The sequence below is a fragment of the Crocodylus siamensis genome, chromosome 2, assembly GCF_052110815.1.
Source record: "Crocodylus siamensis isolate JL-2025a chromosome 2, ASM5211081v1, whole genome shotgun sequence".
NCBI lineage: Eukaryota > Metazoa > Chordata > Crocodylia > Crocodylidae > Crocodylus > Crocodylus siamensis.
The window spans coordinates 238,727,570-238,750,091 of NC_143396.1; the positions used below are offsets into that span (position 1 = coordinate 238,727,570).

Sequence of the window (22,522 nt, forward strand, 5' to 3'; positions counted from 1 at the left end):
CACATCTCCTGTACCATGTTAAGTTCCCCATTCCTTTTAAATCAGTATAATTTATTCATTTGTCACATTAACCCTTTTATTCACAGCATAGCAGTGGGAGCTCATGTCCAGCTCCTGAGTTTCTTTCAGAGTTACTACTTTCCAGGGTTAGGACTTTGGTTCCTAGATGTATAACCTTTGTTTGGGTAGACATTGTATATTATTCGGTTTTGCCAGGTAGCCCAGATCACTCTACATTGATGATTTGTTGACTTTGTTATTTACCACACCCCATATCTATACTTGCTTTGAACAAATATAAATACATATAACTATAAGATGTAGAATTAGTATAGAAAATGTATAGTGTTGTATTAAGGTCCTGTATTTTAAAATGTTTTTTATAACTGACAGGACTTAATGGAATGTCATTCATAGAGTGCAAAACCAGAATGTTTGTAAACTTTTGCATGTGCATTACAGTTATATAGATACACTGCACTATTGTTCACTAAATGTTTAACAGCTTAATCATTTCAGCTGGAGTATCAGGTATTTTTGTGTATGGATTTTACACACTGCTTTGAATGCCAAAAAAAAAAAAATCAAACTTGCTGTTTTGTTGTTGCTTGGGCAAATCAACAATTTTAATTATAACAGTACAAACCTAAACTCTCTCTTCAAACTGCCTATTCCTGGGCTGTTTCCTAGAGGTCCCTTATGTTCTTACCTTAGAGCTCCTGTTTCAGGGGTAGGTGCTCCAAGTCCCTTACTGGAAACACATGATCAGAATGATTCAGTAGTAGCTGCTGAACTTCTTTATCTAGGTTTGTAGCATTTGAAATAGTTGTAATGTGACTCAGTAGTGGAGCCTGACATTCTCAAAATGTCCCTCATTAGGTTTTAAACATCAGCAATGTTGAAAATACTGCAAACATTTTTTCCTTTCTTTCCCTGTTTTCCCCAGGGTAAATTCACTATGTATAAGGATTCTGTGCTCTCATAGTGACCAGGGTAATGGACTTATTTATTTGTGCAGTTAGGCATTTATCACACAACTTGGACATCTATTCTTTTGTTTTCTCCACTAAAAGGTCCTCTTACGGCACAGAGAAAGGTAGACAAATACCAAATACCTTGGCAAATAACCTTCTATTAAGAAATACTTTAATTAAAGTTATATAATTTATCCCTAAAAGTGGGCAGAGGATCTTCTTAGCGCAACTAAGTAATTTGAATAAAGGCCCATTAGTCCTGACCTTCTGCACCTATGTCCTGACATCTGCAGAGAGGGCAGTACAGCAGTGTACAGGCAATCCAGAAAGTTTTTGGAGAGTCATGATGCAAATGTTGGAGAGGTCAGCTAGGGGCCATGCTCTTCTCGACCAGCTCACAAACAGAGAAGAATTGGTAAGGAATGTAGAAGTGTATGGCAACTTGGGAAGCAGCAAACATGAGATGATTGAGTTCAGGATCCTGAGGGAAGGAAGGAAGGAAGGAGAGCAGCAGTGTAAGGACCCTGCACTTCAGAAAAGCAGACTTTGACTCACTCAGGGAGCTAATGGGCAGGATCCCCTGGGAGGCTAGTCTGAGAGGAAAGAAGTCCAGGAGAGCTGGCTGTACTTTAAAGAATCCTTACTTAAGGGCACAGGAATGAATGATCCCAGTGTGCAGGAAGCTAGTATTTCAGAAGACTAACTTGATTTAGTAGGGAACTCTTTAGTGAGCTAAAACACAAAAAAGGAGCTTACTAGAAGTGGAAACTTGGACAGACTACTGGAGAAGGGAGTATAAAAGCGTTACTTGGGCATGCAGGGATGAAATCAGAAAAACCAAAGCTCAATTGGAGTTGCCACTAGCAAGGGAAGTGAAGGGAACAAGAAGGGTTTCTACAAGTATGTCAGCAAAAAGGGGAAGATCAGGGAACGTGTGGGTCCCTTACTGAATGAGGGAGGCAACCTAGTCACAGATGATTCAGAAAAGGCCATACTCAATGCTTTTTTCACCTGTTTTCACAAGCAAGGTCTGCTACCAGATTACCGCACCTAGCAACACAGTTTGGGGAGAAGGTAAGCAGGCAACAGTGGCAAAGGAACAGGTTAGGGACTGTTTAGAAAAGCCAGAAGTGTACAAGTCCACAGGGCTAGATGCACCCAAGGATGCTGAAGGAGTTGCCTGATGTGATTGCAGAGCTGCTGGCTATTATCTTAAAGACTTCGATGATCGGGAGAGATCAGGGACCACTGGAAAAGCATCTTCTTAAAAGGCAAGAGGGAGGATCCAGAAAACTACAGACCAGTCAGCCTCAGTCACCCCTCCCCTACTTCGTATCCGGCCCCATACCACCCACCTCCTGCTCCATGTTTGCCTGGCCTATATGACATCTGGGCACTGAATAGGACTCTTTCCCTTATGCATACTTGAGAAATTAATGACATGGTTGGCAAAGGAGGATAGGCAGCTGGGGAGTAGTGCTTCCTGTACTAAAAAGCTTTATGTGTTTGGGGATTCTTTAAGGATGTGGGTGGTAGAAAAATGATTAAAAGTGTACAAAACTAGGAATGGTCCTTAGTCACATCTTTCTGTGCATGTTAGAACCTCATATCGGTCTGACAGTTGTGCTACAGTCTCTCTCAGCAGCAGGGTTGCTAATAACTCACCATAAGGTAAATATGTTGTGTGTGAACACAAACCATGTGTGGATTCATCCACCTTATGGCCTTGATAAAATTTTGTATTTCACACAGGTTCTTCTACAGAACACTGCTTATTCATACAGTTATGGTTCCAGCTGTTAAAAGGGTTTATTACAGTCTACCCTTCAGAAACACTATAATATACATGAGAATTAAAACCGAATAAATTATATGGTATAACGAAAATAGTCGGGGCACCAATAATTTTTTCTATAGCATGTTTCATACAAAATGCATCTGAAAAGTCATTAGAGATTTGCTGTAAATAGTACAATAATGGAATTAATTTCTCTCTTACTGTACTATCTTCTAAATACAAGTAAGCAGAAAAGAGCTTTAACTTATTTTTTAATGGAACTGAAATTATAGACAGGTTGCTTTGCTTACTAAGAATAGCAAAAAAAAAGGGTTTTGCCCAACCTCAGTAAAGTGGTATGGAGAGAATGGTTGGTGAAAAGAGGAGAGGGTTAGGGAGTTAAGGATGCAGTCCCACTCTGGGTCTGTAAACTGTTTCCATCTCTGCACCCGCTCTCTGATTGTTAAAATACAACAATACTTATGTTGCAACCTCAGTCACATGGAATGGGAAGCCATAGCTGGCCTTAAAAATAGGTCTGTCAGTATCATACAATAGGTTGGCTCTGGAGATACAGGAGAGGATTAATTCTTCCTCCATTGTTTTCAACATTGGCATCATCACAGAGGGACTTTCTGGCTATGTTGATTCTATCCTATTCCCATGTGCCATGGGAGCTGCCAGCTATTTGAAAGACAACACAGATTTTCTACAGAAACTATGTTCCATTAACAAGTTTCTACCTACCACCGTATTAGCTACAATAAATGCCACACCAGTGTATACCAGCATCCTCCATGAGATTGGATTACAAGTCACAAAGAAGATTATCCCTGATGAGGACACATGCATGGCCCTCCAGTACGCCCATTTATGTCAGACCTTGATGTCTGCTTCCACCACAAGTACCCTCTCATCCCTCAGATATACCAAAGATACATTGATAACATCATCATATGGATACATGGGAAGGACTCTGTAGAGCAGTGATTCTTAACCAAAGAGCCATGGCACCCTGCCGTACCTTAAGATCCTTTCGGGGAGCCCAGGAGTGCCATGTGATGTTATCATGGGTAGATGTGCAAATGTGATTTACAAGATAGAGTTCAAATAGGAATTCATAGTGTTAAAATTGTTCTACTCTTTTGTGGTCTTTCTGAGTTCTTTGCAACAGAACAATTACTCAAGTATTTTCTGTAGTTAAAAAAAGAGTGAAAACTTAAGAACTGGCATTTTCTGATGGGTGCCTCTAGTCTAAAAAGGTTGAGAACCACTGCTCTAGACAAATTCCACCAGGGCTTGATCAGGTTTTACCCCTCCATCAAACTGGCTCTGGAATATGCCACCCAGCAAATTCATTTCTTGGGCCCACTGTGAAAGTTTGCCATGTGCATATCACTACCACATTGTATTGGAAATCAGCTGACTGCTACAGCTGTCTCTGTCAGCAGCCCTCATTCTAAACACACCTCTGTATCCATTGTCTACTACAATCAAGCTCTACTTTACAAGCATACATCCTCTTATTCCATTCACCAGGATGCATATTTTAAGGATCTGGAGCAGGGATTTACATACTTATTTCATAGATTTCATAGACATCAGGGCTGGAAGGGACCTCAGAATATCAAGTCCACCCCCTGCCCAAAGGGCAGGAAGTCAGCTGGGGTTATAGGATCCCAGCAAGATAAGCATCCAATTTACTCTTGAAGGTGTTCATTGTAGGTGCTTGAACCACCTCCGCTGGCAGACTGTTCCAGACCTTGGGGGCTCGGACAGTAAAGAAATTCTTCCTTATGTCCAGCCTGAAACGGTCTTGCAGGAGTTTATGACCGTTCGACCTAATCATCCCTTGGGGCGCTCTGTTGAACAAACATTCCCTGAGATCCTGGTGGTCACCCCTGATAAACTTATAGGTGGCCATTAGATCACCCCTGAGCCTACGCTTTTCCAGGCTGAAGAGTCCCATGTCTCTCAGCCTATCATCGTAAGATCTGTTTTCCTGACCTCTGATCATGCGCGTGGCTCTCCTCTGGACTCTCTCAAGCTTCTCCACATCCTTTTTGAATTGTGGAGCCCAAAACTGGACGCAGTACTCCAGCTGCGGCCTCACCAAGGCCGAGTACAAGGGGAGAATGACGTCCCGGGATTTGCTCGAGAAGCATCTATGGATGCAAGCCAGCGTTTTGGTTGCTTTACTAGCCGCAGCATTGCATTGCAGGCGATCCATAATAGGATCCATAATAGGATCCTAAAACTATAGCAGCTTAAAACAACAGGGTTGGACTCAAATTCTGCTCTGACCTGCTACAATACCAGCCATGAGAAAAGGACAACAGGATCTCTTTGTTTGTCACCTGCATCCCCCAGCTTGAACGCTTTGGATATGTTAATTACCTCCAAGCCCTCCTGGAAAATGATGAACATATCAAGATGGCCACTGGGGACAAACCTATTCTGGCTTACAGACAACTTCCAAACCTTAAAATGGCATCTTTCCAGCAATCAATTACCTAACTCCTAGTCTCACCAAGGCACTAGACCTTGCACGAGGCCCAGATGCCAGCTGTGTCCCCTCATCAATGCAGACCACATCAGCACTCTACTTCTGAGGTTAATTTACCTGTTCCTTTACCAACATCATATATGCCATCACCAGCAGAGTGCACCTGGATGGATGTTCCCTTCCTGAATGTTCCATTGCTGACCTCAAAGTAGCTAAAACAACAAAACTTTAAAAAACAGCCTAAATGGGAGATTACAGAAGAAGAAATTATTGACAAACTGCCTTGTGTCATGTGGTCTAAACTGAGACTACAGATTCTTATTTCATTAGCTGGATAAGTTTTTATAATCTTTATGTCCCTCAGTGAGTTAACTGCTGTTTTTTCTCTCTCCTGCCCACTTTCACTTCCAGCAGTGCCCCTCTTCATTTTTTCTCACCCCTTCCCTACAGTTTGTATATTAATCATTGCTCTCGATCTAGAAGCTCTGCTTCCTGCAGTCCCTTCTCAGCATCTAATAAAGTGAGATGCTGGTAATTAAAGCTTTATGCATCTTTGATTTAGTTAGTCTGCAAGGTGAAAATCTGTCCTGTCTTCTGCAAAAAGATTAAGAAGGGTGATGTAATGAGGAGGGTGCAGTTTTATGTTTCCTCCCTACCAGGGACTATTACTTGCCCCTGTAGGTGCTAAAATAGTTAGAATAGTCCTACTTATACTCTAGTTGCCATACCTCATCTTATTCTAGCAGAGTCCAGACTAGCTTCCATGTAGCAGGAGCACCCCAGCTATGTATTCTTCAATTTTGATATTTCTTCTGCACTGGGAACTTCTATTGGGAAAGTTCAGTGGTAGCATAGGAAGCCCTCTATGCACTTTGGAGAATCCTACACATTTGAAATCCCCTTGTGGATGGCTTTATGGTTTCTTTGCATCAGTATAACTAATGCAAATTGATCACAGCACAGGGATGAGTGAATTTCTTTCCATCTTGGACCAGATTCTCTTTAGATAAGCATGTTTCCACTGAAGTCAATGGAAGTGTAGCTGATTTACCTCAGTCTGAGAGGGGAATAAAGCTCCAGGTTTGGCATTAACCTCTGTAATTCCTTGCTGATCTTTAAAATTAGAGTCCAGTTTGAACCAGGAATGGGAAATACATTGTGTGCAACTGGAGTTGTTTGATAATATTATGCTAAAACTTCTTTGCATGTACAAATAAACAAGGAACAGTATTTAATTCACTCTATAGTTTGGAGAACTGAAGTTTACAGAGGCTATAGGAAAATGAGTTTCATTAGCAAACAGGAAACTTTAACACATGTAAAATTAACTGTACTTATTTGCATACCATATGCTCCCACATACTTTGTTTTGGGAAGGCGGAATGAAGGGGCAAAAAAAAAGATTGTCTCTTTTAACCAAACTGTTCAGAATTAGATTTGTTTAAGACATCAGTTTTCAATTCCTTATTTTCAGAAAAAAGGTGAGTGTGGTATATGAATAAATGTAACACAATTGCCATAGCTAGGCATATAGGAAGATTGCTGTGCACCCATTATGGTAAAAAAATTCAACAGGAATGCCAAAATATAGCAAGAATAATTCTGCTGTATATTATGCTGGTGCACCATTTCTCCACACAAGACAATATTAGTGACCAAGCCTTTGCCAATGTATTGGTCCAATGGACAGACAAAACATCTTGTGAGAAAGCAAAGCTGAACAATTTTGCTTATCAAAGCATGCAACAGCTCAAACCAGAGACTTTTCTTTTGCTCCTTTAACCTCTCAAGAGAAGATATTCTTAACATCAGGTATTAAAGATATTCTGGAGTTAACAAAAGAGTAGTCCTTTATCCTTTCTTGAATATTTTATCTTGTCATAGGCCTACACTGGGCTGAGAAAAATGTATCTGGATTGAGAAAAGAAAAAAATGAGACCTGGTTCTCTGATTGGGAATACACATATGACTTGAGCTCTTTTGCTCAAGAATAGGTTTTTAATAGGTTAATGCTGTAAAAACATCTTATTAAAACTGCAGCTATTTAACATAAAGTAGACATGACAAAGTATAACACTAAATCAAGCATGCTTGAGTATTAGCTGTTTGTATATTTAAAATAAGGCAGAATAGAACATTACTCTTGAATAATTCCATGGGCCTGGGGAAACCAGTTGTCTGCTTCAGTTTTAAGTCTAAACACAAAAACATTTGTTCTTTCTTTGAAGAAAGAAGTATCAGCTTAGACATCAAGGCCACGTCCAAAATAGTGCGGCTGTGCCATAAGCGGTGCCGCAGACTCACCTGCTGTGCCAAACGCTACCCGTTCAAGCATTCCCCGTGCTGCTACCTTGCAGCGCAGAGGGGTTTTTTGACTCCAGAATATCCCAGGGTCAAAAAAACCTAGGCAGAAAAAAAGTGGGATGGCACACGTGGCGGCAGCACACGCCACCCAAAACTGTGTAGCAGGAACTGAACTAATGTACCTGATGTTAACATAGAGTGTAATAATAGTGAAATATAACCATGTTAGTCTTGTCCTGTAAGCAACTTGAAAACTCCATTTTGTATTGTTCTGCTTGATCTAAGTGAATGAACATAGCCTTTATGTATGAGTGTGTGTAAAAGGATGGATGGTGAGAGAATGGCATAGAGACGGGAGAAGAAGATTTAACTGTTTATGTAAGCAACAAGGGGCCAAATGTAAATACCAGTCAGTAAACTAATTAATGAATGAATGGCTGAAGAATCCCTTTCAGGTCTAGGGCACAAAGAAGATAACGAGGAGAAGGAATGTACCCATCCTGCCAGACAGGCAGCAAGAGCACTCCAAGGCTGGGATAAGCTGAAGACAAAAGAAGAACACCCGCAAAAACAGAAAGGGTATGGAAAAACCCCAAAGCACTGAAACAAAGGATGCTAAACCCTATAAAAGAAGACTTCAAAAATGCCAACTTGGATGAGTCTCTCTCTCAACTGCTGTTTCGTCAGAGCACAGGCATGTTTCATCCCGCTCCAAGCTGTTATCTACAGGATCTTTCTCTCATAATAACTACCCTACTTGCTATCTGTTTCTTCTCTCAATAAGGCCAGGGCCGGCCACCTAGTGCTATTGAACAACTGCTGCTGGTATCTGTAATGTCTGAATAGAATGGTTGTTTTGTGTTTGTGTGTGCCTGTCTGCAAGTTTTGTAGACGATGATTTGTGTGCATCTGTATGAGTGATGTGTCTGAATCTCTATGTCTAATTCATGTATTCAGTAAATGCCTCATTTTGCCTTATCCCCCTTTATAAGGTCTTGCTCATGTTTTGAGCAGTTGGCAATCTGTGTAACAACTGGAGCCTGGCTGCCAGTCAGGTTCCCAGCTGTGGAAGTGCCATGACTGCAGCTTCCTCAGCCACCAAAACTCAGGACCCCAGGTAAGGCTGCTGGGGAACTATATGTCCATACTTGTTTGGAAGTGGCCTAAGGATATAGTTGCTATTCTCTGACACATCCATACCATTTACTTAGTTTATATTAACAATTAAATATTTATGCCAGTGGGGAAAAATATACTCTTCCTAAAGAAGGGCTTTTCCTTGCATTCCAGTACAAATCTGAAATTGTGGGAGATTCAAACTGAATGTCACATTTGGGGAAGAGGGATCCATCCTTGAGATACCAAGAAGTATGAAGCTGCATGATATACTAAACAGGATACTTGAGTACCAGGTTCAGGCTAATGATTTTGGTATATCTTAAGCTTCTGCTGAAGCAAGAGATACTCTGTCTTTTTCTGTATTCTGGATGTGATTTCTAATGTATTTACTGTTGATATAGAGAAGCAATGCACCAGATTACAGGTCTTGGGCACACTTAAAAATCAGTTTAGGGCTTGTCTATACTGCCTCTCTGCTATACTATAGGGTATTCTGGGTAGAAACCTCCCCTACTCTTCCTGTTGAAGTTGAGCTGCTCTACAGAATGCAACGTGAGACTTTTGAGTTGAGAGAGAGTGAGAGCCATGACTAACCCAGCAGTAAGGGAACTTACCTGGCTAGGAAGAGTTTTGGGTTCTGGTCCCTGTTTTCAGAATTACACTGTTTATGGATTTTGCTAAAACCAATTATGAGATAAAATATATATATGGTATTGGGAGGGGGAAACAGAACTCAGAATTAACCTTGTGTGCCCAGATCTTGCGGTGTGCCATCCAAACCAGGTTCTGTATGTCTGGATCCCACCTTGCGCTGCCCAGTTCAGGCCCTGCATGCCTGTATCCTGTATTAAACACTTCCCAGATCCTGCCTCATGCCTCTCAGATTCCACCTTACATGCCTGTATCATGCCCTATGCTGTCCCAGCCCTGCACTCCTGATCCAGCTAGGTTCTAGAAATTCAGCAGCAGGGGATCAGCACTTAATGCTGCCACTGCTCTCCTGCTGTTAAATTTTCTGATCGTGGGGCCTCTGCCGAAGAGATGACATTGTTCTGTGGGCCACAATTTGAGCACACCTGATATAAAAGGGTGGGTCCACTACTGTCATCACAACCATTACTGGCCATTTTTTCGAATTAAAGTGGCTGTGATTGTTGTGTTTTATGTTTTATGTGTATGTGATTGCTGTCAGTGTATATGGATGTTCTAGGAGAACCCTGACCTGATAAGGCAGTTCAGGTGAGTTACGTGTAGGAATATGTAGTTTGTGGATCCCAAATGGGCTTAGGTATGAAATGAGTATTGAGCTTTTCATCTTTGAAAAGCTTGGTGACATCTCTGGACATGTCAGAAGGGAAAATGCCAGGTAACGCATGTATCACAGTATCTTTCAGGACACCAAATCTGAAGGATTTGATTTTTGGTTTTTTGGCCTTTTTTGTTTTTGTTTTTGGTGGTTCAGTACAGCACATTTTCACTACCTATGAACTATCTTAGCCATTTATTCCATTTTTAGAAACATGTACACTTTTTTCACTTCTGCTTCTCCTGCTGCTACTAAATATCAAATTAGCTTTGGAAACAGTGCTGTAATATTTTAAAAAGCAAAACTGGCTTATTGTTGTGTCTCTTCTAGCATTTTAAGATTTTGTTTCCCAGAAGCTTATTTTTACTGCTGTCCAAATGCATGTAGGCTATATATTTGTTTAAGTGGTGAACTTTGGTGACCACGTAGGTCAACAGTGTTCACTAATGTTGAGTATATAAATTTGCATGTCCAGCTTAAGAGTTAGAGGCTAGGTACAAATATTACACCTAATGCATATTAAGCGTGCAGAAAGCACTTTAAAACTATAACAGAACAGATGTTCACAGCACTTAGAGCACTTTAAAAATGGCAGATCCCACTCTAAGCTAATCCTTGATGGATGTGGTATTAGACTAAAGTGCTTTAGGTTAGAGCACATTTTTGAAGACTGCATTCCCCTAGTGTCCCAGGCCCCTTGCTGGATGGCTTGCTAGCCTCACCCAGTGCTCATCTGCTCTGCCTCTGCGTCTCGCTGCTGCTGCTTCAAAGCAAGCAGCAGCAAGGCATGGAGGCAGGGAGCAGAGCCCAGCCTGCAGAGGCAGCCTGCCTTTGGCCTGTGCACAGATTGGGGAGGGGGCACATGTCCCCCTCTTGGCTTCCTTGTGGTGTGTGCATGTGCATCCCTGGCACTGCACTGCTTTTGAGGCAGAATCAGGGAGGCACAGAGGTAGGAAGCAGACCCAGTCCACAGCAGCCGCCTGCCCTTGCCCTGCGCAGAGATCAGGCGGGCACGTGCCCCCCCTTGGCTTCCTCATGGTGTACACACGGGAGCCCTCCCCCCTGCGCCCGTGGGTGAGCTGCCAGGCTCTGATTGTCCCATGATCTGACTTGGCTGGGGCCCCGTTCACAGTGTATGGGGCCTTGGCCGGGCTGGGTCATGGGACAATCCCCATAGTGCAGGAGGGAGTGGGGAGGGGCAGGGGTGACTGATATGCCCCTGCCCCACTTCCTTCTGTACTGTGCGGGTCTCAGTCTACCTCCACCCAAGCTCAGTCACAAAGAAAGTAAATGGAAACTTACCTGTCATTCTGGAGAGTCACACACCGAGACTGCAATCCTGGCTGTGTAGGGTTTCTGAGTGTGTGTGCCCCTCTCCCCCTGCTGCAGCACCCTGTGGCCGGGGTGCCCTGCAGCTATACCTGCTGCCCTGCATTTGCGGGAGGCTGAGCCCCTGTAGCCCCTCCTTCTGCCGCCTATGGGGGTTGCTTTGGCAGCCTCTTGGGAGGTGTGTGGGGACAACCCCCACCTGCCAGTGCAGTCAGGCACTGAGCTCTCTCCCCGCCCACTCCCCCACTGAACGACGGATGTTTGTTTGGTTCATTCCTGCTCTAACTTATAGTACTTTAAGAAAAGTGCAGTAGAGTGCTTCTGTGCTTCTACTGGGATTTTTTTGAACATCTGTACTTAGCCTCAGGGTCTCATTTTTAGACGGACTGAAAATTTGCAATTTGGTTGACTCCAGTAGGAGACATTTAGCTACAATAGGATCTGAAAAAAAGATCCAGTATATTAATTTGAGTGCAATAAATGGGCATAGGGTGTCAAGTGTGTTAACATGACCCTGGAACTATGTGACATTATGGACAGTGAGGCTGTTCCAACATGCTGTAATAACAGCATGTCAGAACAGACTTGATTAATCGAGTCTGCTGGAGCATGGTAATTACTGTGCTCCAGTACACTCCAGCATCACTTGTATCAGCATCTCTGTGGTGAAAAATAGCAATGGGATCGCTTTAACTAAAGCTCATTCAATGAGCTTTAAAGCACCTGCCATTTTTCAGTGCAGGGAAGCTGATACACATGTCACTCCAGGAACTCTAGTTAAAGCCCTCTCCCCATTCCCCCCCACTACTCCCAGAGCACATGTATAAATGCCCTAAGTAGTTAAACAAGGTTCTTGGTTTCAGGTAGAGAGGTATAAGGGTCTTGTTACACCCTGCATTTTAATCTTTTCAGGTGTTGATCAGTGTTAATTTTAGTTCAAGTTTAGAATAGTTTTCAGGTTAAAAACCTTCTCCAACTGTCCCTGACCTGCATAGCTGTGCCTTGTCACTAAAAGACTGGCAAGCAGGGGTCTGAGTAGGAGCTACAGCTGAGAGTTGTTCACACATAACAGGAGGGTGGGGAGGTAGACACTACATTCAGGGTTACTGAAGGACTGAAACTTGAGAGGCTTATCTCTGAGCCATGGCCACACATTTGTGGAACACAAGCTGGGTAACACAGAGCAGAGATAAACCCGCCCTGGAGTGGTGTATCTTTAAGATACCTAAAGAGTACTTAAAACTAGTTTACATGTCTTAGTGTGTGGACAATCTAGGGGTTAGGAACTCCATGAGCTGTCTAAAATTAATGTGTAACAAAGCCCTATGTGTGCTTATTCCCATGACAATCAATCGCTGATAAAGGGATTTTGTTAAAGATGCAGAAAAACATGGGGAAAAAAAACTTTGGCAATGTAGAGTATTAAGTAAGGCTTTCATTATAACATCCTTTATTCCCTTCCTTTTAGCAGCAGTGGTTGTTTTTTTTACATGGAACCCCCTGCCACTCTTACTTGACAGTCTTTTAGGTGCCGCTGAGCGTGATCATATAAATAACCTTTTTTAGGAGAAGGGCTGAAGCTGCTGCTGCTCTTGGAGTCCAGTTCAGTGTCTTGAGGAAAAAAGGCAAATAGAAAAGGAAGAAAAAAGAACAACAAAGAGTGAAAATACAACTTTGCAGTCTGGTGCTGACTTTTAGGCCTGGTCTGCTATGAAGTTTTGCTATGCTGTGTAAAGCTGTGAAAAGGTTGTACTTCCTAGGAAATAGATCCCCATTCTGGATGTAGTTAAGTCAACAGAAGGGATCGTAGCTAATGTCATTCAAGGACATGGTGTAATTATGCTGGCAAAAAAAAAATCTGATACTGCGGGCACATAATATGGCTTTGTTGGGGGTTTTTGCTGCTATAGCTATGATAACCTTATGGCTGTCTTGTAACTTCATTGCTAGAAGAAGACAAGCACACCATGCAGTCTTATTAGTCACCCTGAAAACTGGGAATCTTGAACCAGCATCAGGTTTCTAAAACAATTTTTATACTGTTTTTCTCATAGTATTGTACATGCCACACCCAAAAATATTTTTCCTAAAAATGGGATTAGCTGAAAAATGGAGTGCACCCACACAGAACTCACACCACATGGTACCTTAGTTCTACTCTGCATTCGTTCATATGTAAGATTGTGTAAGACAGGAAAGTATGAAAAGATGGTTGAACATAGAATTATAACTTTCATTTAACGTAGACTTCTTCAGTCTTGCTTTAGAGTGCACTTAAGGGGACAAAAATTTGAAAAAAACCCCTTGGCTATTATGCAGATAACTATGGCTAATCTTTCTGTCCTTATCTTTTTCTTCATTTTACAAGCACTTTCATGTAACAGGATTGTTGTTTTTCTGCACAAGTCGGACTGATGATTGCTACACGACTCTACGTAGTTACTTTTAATTTCTATCTAGATTTATGCATTATAACATAAAAGCAAACACTTTTTAAAATAACTAAAGAAAATTGTTAACAACAGATAAATTTACAGTAGTTTAAAAATTCAGAATCTCTGGACTAGATTCAGATTCTGTCAACTGGAATCTGAAATGTAAATAGATTTATAGTTTCATTATGTACTCCTTGGAACATAATATGTACCCCTATTGATTTCATATCTACTACCTTTGGGAACACTGCAGAGTTGGTTTCATAAATACAAAAAACCTATATGCTCCCTAGGAGTTATTTGATGTGTTTTTAAAAATCCCTTCAAATGAAGAACACCCAAACTGTGATTATCGTTTTACATTTTATTTTTCTGTGTAGTTAGTTTTAGTAAATTCAGAGTTTGCAAGTGTGAAGTATAAGCGCTAGAGTGATTATTTGTGAAACTGAATGATACGTATTTTTCAGAAGCCAGAGCCTCAGCATTTTTTTTCCCACATATGTCAGACTTCTTGCTTTGGGAACTGGAAAAATGCTTCCTAGTTCTGTCAACAATTCTGGCTGTCAATTAATTAGAATATATGTTCCTATTAATTCAGAAATATGTTTGATGTTTTCTTTACGCATTCCACATAGCTTTTCTATGTAACTGTGTCATTGCAGTATAACTCTGAATCAACCTCCATCCCCAAAACTTGAAAATTCAATGCATTTCCCCTTCCCCCCAGGAAACTGTTCTCAACCTGCTAAACTGTACAGGAATTTTGTGATTCTGAATTATATTATGCCTTCCTACCTCATTTTCCTTATGAACTAAGTAGCACTTGAACTTGGGTCTTCAAAAATAAAAGAATAGGACAATATGTCAGGGAATTATCTAGGGAGTTTCAAAACATAGAATGGCAGTGTTTGAGTATAGAGTTGTGCAAAAAGCATTCATTATAAAACTGTATTAAAGTAGGCTAGTTAGAAGTTTCATTTACAAGCCTGAAATGCAGCTTAGGTTTATTAAAACATTCATGAAATGTTGGCATGAACCTAGGACAATTTATGATTTTTGGATAACATTTTATAAAATCTATACTTTTTATATAGTACCAAAATGATATCCGGAAAACTTTGTGAGTTATGTGTGGAGTTTTTACTTGAATTATGGGGATGGGGAAGGAATTTTTGTACCCATAACTCAAAAATTTGGGAGGTGTGAAGCCAAGCAAATTGAAAGCAAATGAAAAAAGCAGATAAAATCACTTAACCAGAGTTTTGTAGTGTTCTTTTTGGTCATTGGCCTCATTTTTTGACAGTGAAAAGTTGGTTCAGTAAAAGATATCACAAACAAGCAAGAAAAACTCACCTTGCCTCTTGGACATTTCTTGGTCCATCATAGCTACAATACAATTATGTAAAGTTATTTGCAAATATGTATAAAGTAAGCCTGTGCAAAGCAGAAAGTATTCATTTTGGATTCGGATTTAGCTGATTCAGAGGGACGGTGATTCGATTCGGTAATTTGAATCATTCCCAATTCAATTCAGCTGATTCGGATTTGGAGATTCAGCCATAGACTATAATGGGGAAACATTAAATACTTATAATAACTTTTATCTTTTTTTTTTTTTGCAGAGTCAGATGAAAACAGCAGGGATGGTAGCTCCTTCTGAGGGCATGAAGCCTGTCAAGTTTCAAAGAGATGGGTTCAGGGGGTTCTCCAAAAGTGCACCTCAAACTGTTGAAAGCAAAACTTGTATCACTTGTGTGTATTAAGGCAGAGAAAGAGAACTCAGAGAAAGATCACAGTCACTGGCCAGCTACAGATATCAATATCAAAGCAGTCTTTCCCCTCCTTTCAGCCTTCTCCATATATGGAAGATCACCCCATCCCTCTCCCTCTTATCAGTTTCTGTTTGCTGCAAGCCTTCTGAATCTCTCTGAATCGATTCGGAAGCTTCTGATTTGATTCAGACCTTTTAATGGGTCTCTCAATTCTATTCAGATTCATAGATTTCGTCACCGAATCGGGCCTAATTGAATTGGTTACTGAAGCTTCTCACAGTCCTACTATAAAGTTTACAGGCAGGCAAGGTTCTTTGAATGATATCTTTTATTAGACCAACTGAGTAGCTGGAAAAAAAGCTTTAGGCAAGTTTTTGGGTGCAGTCACCCTTCAGGCATAGGGAGTCTCTGCTGGTCTGAGACTCCAAGGAATGAGAGAAGCTAGAAGTGTAACAGGATGTCAGTGAAAATGTAAATAGGTAGAAATTAAAAAGACAAAAGGTAAAGCAGTTAAGGGAGAGGGAAGTAGGCAGGGGAAAAAATGCCAAAGGGAGACAGCAGTGATAGAACACAAGGTAGAAAGGAGCTGTCAGTGAAAAAGGAATTAGTAAGATCAGGAAAACAGGAATGAGGGATGCAGAAAGTGTGACAGAATGTCAGTGAAAATATATTTAGAAATTAGAAAAACCAAAAGGTAAAAAAGGGAAGATAGGGGGAAGAAAGCAGGGGAGGAAAAGGCCAAAGGGGAACACTACAGTGATAATAGTACAAGGTAAAAGAGAGAGGAAATGTTTGGAAATCAGGAAGACAAAAGACAGAAAAGTAAGGGAAGAGGGGAGAAAAGGTGGGGAAAAAGAACATAAGAGGTCAGATCAGGCAGGTACCTGTTGAATCAGATGTCAGGCAGGTTGTAATGCATCATAAATCCAATGTCTATATTGAGTCCATGATTTTTTGTATCTAGTAGATTTATGAAGTGAAGTTCGTAGGCTTGTCTCCAAAAGGTGTTTTGTAAGTCCCCTTTGAGGATTAGAAGAGATCAGAGAGGGAGTGGATTGTCTTGTGAGAAGTGGTCACCCACAGGTAGTTGGGTATTCTTGTTGATAGATTTTCGGTGTGGATTTATTCTGATGTGCAGTTATTGTTTGGTTTCTCCTACATATTTTCCATCAGGGCATTTGGTGCACTGGATGAGATATGTAACATTCCTGGGGGTGCAGGTGTTTACAGGACTATTGGACCATCACCACTAGACATCTCACACAACTGTAGTGCTTTTTTTCTGAAAAGAGCAGTGAATCAATTTCACAGACCAAGAAAGTAAAAGAGAATATGGGTCTTGTGAATCACAATTAAGTTGTGTTAGTTGATGAGCTTGGAAAAACAGTATTATATTTGACTTCTAGATAAATGCTGCAGGTGCTTCTTGTAAATCCTTTTGTAATTTTTTGTAATATTTCACAAATACTAAAATCATTATTGAAAAGTAGGTAGAAAAGGAATCCGCAAATAAGACATCTGTTATTGTTATATAAGTGATGATATATAACCAACTCTGAAGTAATAACATTTAACAAGAACTGGAGTCTTATCCAAAATGAGATCTCGTCCTCTTCTACTACTTCATTTACTACATTTATAAGAATGAAGTGAAGTTTAGAATTGGGAAATCTTATCTATTAGTATTTGTAGTACATCATAGGTATTCTACATTATATTTTAGTTTAATGGATTTCTACATTGTCAGCAAAGCCATATATTAACATATAAGGAACATGCATAAGCTAGCTCAAGAGAAAAGGTAGTACAGGAAAAGCTGTGTTATCTGGCATCCAGGGGGAATGTGGAGTGCCAGTTAATCAAAATTGCTGGTTATCTGAGAGGCAATTCGGGCCACTGCCCTTCCCGCCACATATGGTGCGTCAGTGTGTTGGGGGCAGGGAAGGGGGCCCAAACATAAATAATGAGTAGCAAGGAGGGAATTTTAATTAAAAGTTTACTATTCCCATATCAATGTGTGCTGGAGGACGGGGGGGGGCCCCACACAAGCTGCTTTGCCCTGGGCTGTAGGACTCGGCAAAACCAGAAGTCCCATGTGGTGGGACTTCCAGTTTTGCTTTTGCTGCATTGACCAACATGCCGGTTAATAGAGCATGCCAGTTAATAAAGTGCTGGATAGCACAGCTTTTTCTGTATTGAGTAATTCTTTGCACCATATAAAAGTATTAGCGTATTAAGCAATAATGATCCTAAATACTATATTTTAGAATAGAGGGAGTTCTTTGATGTTTAAGGTAATTTCTAAAGACTAAAGTAGTACTTGTTTTTTTGTAGGTGACAGTGCTATTAAGAACATGCAACATCTAATGTTTGATTTAATTTGCTTTTTAATTAAACAATTTGCAAGTTTCTGGGTTACATAGAGGAGGCGGAGTAACCATTTGTCAGGGGGCAATGTAAATATTTATTGTTTTCACTGCTGTGTTCTCATATTTCTCAGCCTTTATACAAATCAAAAAAGACCATGAAGGATACATATTATCTGCTTTTTTGTTTCTTTGATGCAAGCCTTCTGGTTTAATAGTGAAAGCGTTTCATCATAGCTGTATTATAGTTCAGAACCATCTAAATCAGTATAATCTAATTTGCTCTTCATTCTCATATCCTCACTGTACACATGTGAACATGGAAAAAGAGACACATATATGCCACAAAATGATTAAGTGTGGAGGTTGTGACTTTATTAAACAGCTCTTAATCATTGGAGAAACACCTCCAAACTACCTCGATAGTCTGTTCTACCGTGGATTTCACCCAGGTGCCAGTAGCATGGGTATGAGGGTAAAGCTTGTTCTATATCCTCAAGGCTGCCCAAGCTCCCTGGATGAAAGCTGCAGCCATTCCATACAGGAGGCAGGAGAGACAAGAAAAAATAGCCTCCAAATGATGATTTATCAGAAAATGCAAAACAGAAGTCTGTTTCCTATCTGGTGTGGATCCAGGGGGAGTGCAGCAGTGTGGATACACCCCTTCCCCTTCCACTGCTTCCACTACTGTTTCTGGCTCATGCAGGCTCAGGGGAGTCTCATAGTCATTCCTGTCCTTCTCCAGCCATGGCCTGCAGTTCAGGGTGATAGGCTTGGCTGGGGATAGCATCAGTAATGTACAGGTTCCTCCTTCTAGCGTCTGCTCCCTGCCCGCCCCCTCCTGTTGATGTCTTGCTGGCCTCTAGCATGCTTTGGAAGGAAGAATCTGTGTTCCATCACTAGGGATGGGGAGGCAGGAGATGGAGAGCATCTAGAACCTACAAACTGTGAGACATGAAGCAGTACATCCCAGGTAAGTACCAAGGGGCCTGTTGGGCATCAGAATGGGGGGGCACAAAAAACACCATACGGAGGGCACAAAAAACACCATACGGAGGGTTCAAGTGCCTCTGTACTAATGCTAGGAGCATGGGTAACAAGCAGGAAGAACTTGCACTCCTGCTTCCAGGTAATAACTTTGATTTAGTGGGGCTAATGGAAACCTGGTGGAAATCCAACCGTTCATGTAGGTTCTTAACCTGCATGCAGAACCTTCACCTAATGCAGGAGGTATATGGTCCCACTAGGGGGAATGCCTTACTGGACATCGTGTTGGCTACGGGGGAAGACCTGGTAGGGGAGCTGCAGATTTGTGGTCCCCTTAGGGATAATGACCATCAATCAATCAAATTCACCATATGGTATAGGGTGATTAAGATAAGTAGTAGGGTGGAAGTGCTTGACTTTAGGAAGGCTAACTTCAGTGTGCTCAGGAATGTAGTCAATGACACACTGGCGAGATGGGAGTCCAGGAAGGGTGGTCGTTCCTAAAGGAGGCAATCCTTCAGGCGCAGATGGAATCAATTCCAGTATGAGGGTAAAGGGGGAAAGAGGCCAAAATACTTCCTTGGCTAAACAGGGAACTCCAGGGGAGCCTAAGGGCAAAAAATAAGGCATATAGGCAGTAGAAGCAGGGAGAAGCTACCAAGAAGTATACTTACTTGTCCTGCACTTGCAGGGAGGCAGTTAGAAAAGCCAAAGCAACTACAGAGCTGAGGCTGGCAACACAAAGACAACAAAATGTATTTTTTTAGCTATGTAGGAAGTAAAAGGAAGGTACAAGGCAGCATAGGACCCCTACTAAACAAGAAGGAGCACTTAATGACAGACAGGGGGAACAAGGCTTAGCTATTCATTGAGTTTTTTGCCTCTGTTCTTGAACAGGGGTCAAGATAAGTCTCCTAATGGGCTCATAGGCATCAGAGGGACACCAACCCTCCAACTGTTGATGTGTCCCACCAACTGTTGATGCTGACTTAGTGCAGAGTCACTTGGATGGACTGGATATGCAGAGTCACTTGGATGGACTGGATATGTTCAAGTCAGCAGGTTCAGATGAGCTGCATCTGAGAATACTGAAGGAATTGATTGGCCAGTGTCATAGCAGAACCACTGGCACTGCTGTTCGAGCACTCGTGGTACTCAGATCAGGTCCTGGAGGACTGGAAAAGGGCCAATGTGGTCCCTATTTTCAAGACCGAAGGAGGATCCGAGTAATTATAGACCAGTCAGTTTCACCTCCATCCTTGGAAAGGTCTTTGAAAAGATTATGAGGGATCATATTTGTGGGAGTCCAGTGGGAAAAATAATGCAGCAAGGAAACCAGCATGGATTCGTAGCAGGTAGATCATGCCTGACCAATCTGGTTTCATTTTATGACAGGGTCACAAAACACTTAGATACAGGAGTAGAGGTGGATGTTGTTTTTCTTGAATTTTAGCAAGGCCTTTGATATGGTATCTCACTCCATTATCAGCAATAAATTAAGAAGCTGTGATAAATGTTTATGTGGTCCAGTGGGTGGCAAATTGGCTTAGTGGTCACACCCAGAGAGTGGTAGTAGAGAGGTTGGTATCGACCTGGAAGGATGTGGGTAGCGGGGTCCTGCAGAGTTTGGTCCTTGGACCTGTACTCTTCAGTATCTTCATCAGTGACTTGGATGTGGGAGTGAAGTATGCTCTGTCCAAATTTGCAGATGATACTAAAGAGTGGGGTGAAGTGCACACTCCGGAAGGTAGGGAATGATTGCAGGCAGACCTGGACAGGTTAAAGAAGTGAGCAGTACACAATAGGATGCAGTACAACAAGGACAAGTGCAGAGTGCTGCATCCAGGGCACAAAAATATCCAGCACATCTACTGGCTGGGAAGTGACACTCTCAGCAGCACAGAAGCGGAAAGGGATCTCGGAGTTACAGGGGACTTCAGGATGAACATGAGTCATCAGTGTGATGAAATCATCAGCAAAACTAACTGCACTTTATCATGCATCAGCAGATGCATGACAAATAGAACCAATACTTCCCTTCTATGTGGCATTGGTCAGACTCCAGTTGGAGTATTGTATCCAGGTTTAGGTTCCTTACTACAAGAAGGATGTTGATAGACTTGAGAGTGTCTATAGGAGGCCACTTGTATGGTTAGGTGCTTACAGGACAAGCCCTGTGAGGAGGTACTGAGGGACCTGGACCTCTTCAGCCTCCACAAGAGAAGGCTGAGAGGTGATGTTGTGGCCACCTACAAATTCATTAGGGAGGGCACATCAAGGTATAAGAGATGCTCTGTTCACCAGGGCACCTCTTGGGGTAACAAGGAACAATGGTCACAAACTGACAGAGAGCGGTTTAGGCTAGGTATCAGGAAAAACTTGTTCATGATAAGGATAGCCAAAATTTGGAATGGGCTTCCAAGGGACCTTGGCGGTCTTTAAGAGAAGGCTGGATAGGCATCTGGCTGGGATTATCTGACCCCAGCACTTTTTCCTACCTAGGCAGGGGGTTGGACTCAATGATCTGTTGAGGTCTCTTCTGATCCTAGCATCTATGAACCATGGTCCCTGGCTGACATCAGCATGGGAAGAGAGCCTCAGGGAGTGGCTGTACAGGGAGGGACAGCAGCAGTGGTGGAGCACAGGTTCATCCTTCTAGCCAAGGAGAGACATCTGTGTGGGGAGTGGTGTGGACAGGTGTCTCTCATTTCATGTGTCTGGTTCATGCCAGCCTTTTTGTCCCCCACTCCCTTCATGTACCTGCTCTTCTCCAGTTCCCCAGTTGCTGATTTGGGGGCTTCAGCCACACCTCACCCCCATCCCTCCATAGTCTGAGGGGTGGTGTTCTGCACCTCCCTGTTAGTAAATCATGGACCCAGCCATGTTCCCTATCCCCAATCCTTTCTTTGCTATGAGAGAAAGACTTGTCTTCCCAATTCTGGTGGTAGTGGGGAAGATGATGTTAAATTTCCCCACTGCCTCCAGACCGATCACAGTGCAGCTAACAACATGTTTATTAGCTTCAGTTGCCAAACCTCTCAGATACCTTCCCTTGTATAGACCTGTTTCCAGGTTTTTTTCTGATTAAAAGATTACACAGAACCTTTGCAAATAGTCCTTCTTTTTCAAGTAAAAATCCATCATATTTTCATATACTGAATTTCTACTGTCTTGACAAGCACCTTGTAAAATTAAGTAACAACTTTAACTGTTAAATCATTTTGCTTTTGTAAATTTCAGTTAGCCTTTCTGTGTTTCATGTTCTACCAACAAGACAAAGAAAAGAAAATGAAGCTGTTTTAATAAAATATGTTGGTACAATTTATTCTATTGAAAATAACTTTTTGATCATATTTGTCATTTAAATGTTATTCAGATGCTATATATCTCATGTTGAGTTTCAGTTTATAATGTCTCTTTCATTATATGTCTTTCAGTTATGAAAAACTACTATATATAAAGCCTCTTTGTAATTAGATTCCTTTTTGTTCTTTTAACAGCTCAGAGTTGGTTGACTTTTTTATTTACAAATTCTTAAGTCTTTATTCTGAGGAAAGGAAAGGAAGGTTTCCCTTAAAAATATACAGTTCCCCATTTCCTTGTTTGAATACAGCACAGTGGAAGCATGTTCTCTGTTGTTTTCTATT

At 41.6% G+C, this 22,522-nt stretch overlaps 1 long non-coding RNA gene across 3 annotated transcripts in view; it reads left to right on the top strand.

Moving 5' to 3' along the window:
* The window catches only part of LOC149871941 (uncharacterized), a 45,937-nt gene extending 23,586 nt beyond the window's left edge, over positions 1-22,351 (top strand). For 2 of the 3 annotated variants that reach the window (XR_016440333.1, XR_016440331.1), the window contains exon 4: positions 15,373-22,351. This is a non-coding gene — a long non-coding RNA (uncharacterized LOC149871941). The remainder of the gene's footprint in view (positions 1-15,372) is intronic. The other variant, XR_016440332.1, reaches the window with a different exon arrangement.
* The last annotated feature ends 171 nt before the right edge of the window (positions 22,352-22,522 follow it).